The sequence below is a fragment of the Cylas formicarius genome, unplaced genomic scaffold (genome assembly GCF_029955315.1).
Source record: "Cylas formicarius isolate icCylForm1 unplaced genomic scaffold, icCylForm1.1 PGA_scaffold_1__22_contigs__length_36826433, whole genome shotgun sequence".
Taxonomy (NCBI): domain Eukaryota; kingdom Metazoa; phylum Arthropoda; class Insecta; order Coleoptera; family Brentidae; genus Cylas; species Cylas formicarius.
The window spans coordinates 23,714,527-23,716,214 of record NW_026844264.1 but is presented as its reverse complement, the minus strand read 5'-3'; positions in this window follow the sequence as shown (position 1 = coordinate 23,716,214).

Here is a 1,688-nt window from a genome sequence, read left to right as displayed (position 1 = left end):
TTTTGATTTTGAATGTGTGACTCGCGCGTTCTGAAGAACGAGAGAGTAGCGAACAGGTATATCCATTTCGCTCTCGCAGTGTATCGATCTGCCATGGTAAAACCTCTTTCACTGGGATTTCATTGGGACCCCGTTTTTAATTTACTTCCTGCAAATTATTTGATTTTTAAGAATGGAATGGGGATTTACCCGAGCACTCCAAGGTATTTTTCGAAAATATTGCCCTACGATGGGTTGTTTCAAAATAAAACCGGTCCTAAAGCAATATTTTTTTAGTCGAGGGTATTGTTCCTGTTTATTTCGACTCAACTGTCAATTACAATTTTTTCTTTTTTATTTTCGGACTCTTCCGCTTAAAGTTTACCGAAAGAAAATATTTATATATAATTAATATAATTTATTTTTGAAATTACAGGTTTATTTATATATATTGTTTAAAAAATATGGCGTCCTTATAAAGATCTGTTTAAGTTTTCTTTATTTTTGTTAATCCTTAATGCATTGGTTTGATGGGAACGGATATTGTAAAGTTGTGAAATATGTTGAGCGTAATTAGCTTAGCACCACGATTCTATGCTTTTGTTTTTTGCGATTCTAAGTTTTTAAAATAACAAGATGTGTATTACAATTTTTGCCTTTACTGCTTGTCAATTGCATTTCTGCATTCATGATATTAATTAGCATCAATTTCTTCTTATTCTCATGGAGTATGAACAGTAAGTGGTACTGTTTTAGAACGGACTAAAAGATTCTGTTCTCCACTCGAAGCAATCATTCTTTTCCCTAATTAAAAAAGTTGTACTCATGAGTAGAAAACAATTAATCCGATTTTATATAAAACAGTGTATAACACAATAAAAAATAAAGGTATAATTAATATGTGCTAAAATTACATTAATTAAACTTAATAATTCAGCTTAGTTTGAATCAATTTCTATAAGTTTATTAAGCTATTTTACGTATGAAACTTGTTTTGGGAATTGTAAAACCGCTCATTCGATTTGGACCTCTCGACGTCAGCCACAGAAGCAGGTTATAATTGTCATTATACGCGGGATTTCCTATGCAAAAGTTGGTTTCCCGAATTTAACCGGTCTTGCAATTATATGTAACGAGAAGTTTGTGTGAAATTTCCACATAGTTTAAGTGCGCTAAATGAGTCTTCAAAATAAATCAAAAACGTTTGCAATGCAATATCTAGAAACACGTAACACTTACAAACTTGTTTAAATTATAGAAAAATAAATAAAAAGAATTTTAAAATGTTTCAGAAAACAAAAGTGTTATTCATAGTTCTAGCACTACAACTTGGCATTAGTGGTGGATGGGTTCTAGCCATTGCCACTTTTCATAAATTCGCTGTATAGCTAAATAACTATTTACCAATAATAAACTTCCAAGTTGCTTTTTGTAGTGGTATAGCATCTTTACCGCTATTAATTTGATTATGAATAACTACTAAAATAGTATTATCTTTTTTTTTGGAAGGAAATATGTCCTGCCTGAAATTTTAGTTTTAGGCAAGAATATGTAGAAATCATAAGTCCCGGCCTATTTTATGCACAATAAATTGCACACGAAATGACATAAGGGGTAATTTATGATCCGGCGGAGTCGAACCCGCTTGATTACATAAACCTTAAGCTCTGAGACGAGCCGGTTTCTATGGCAATAGAGTGCTATTAGTT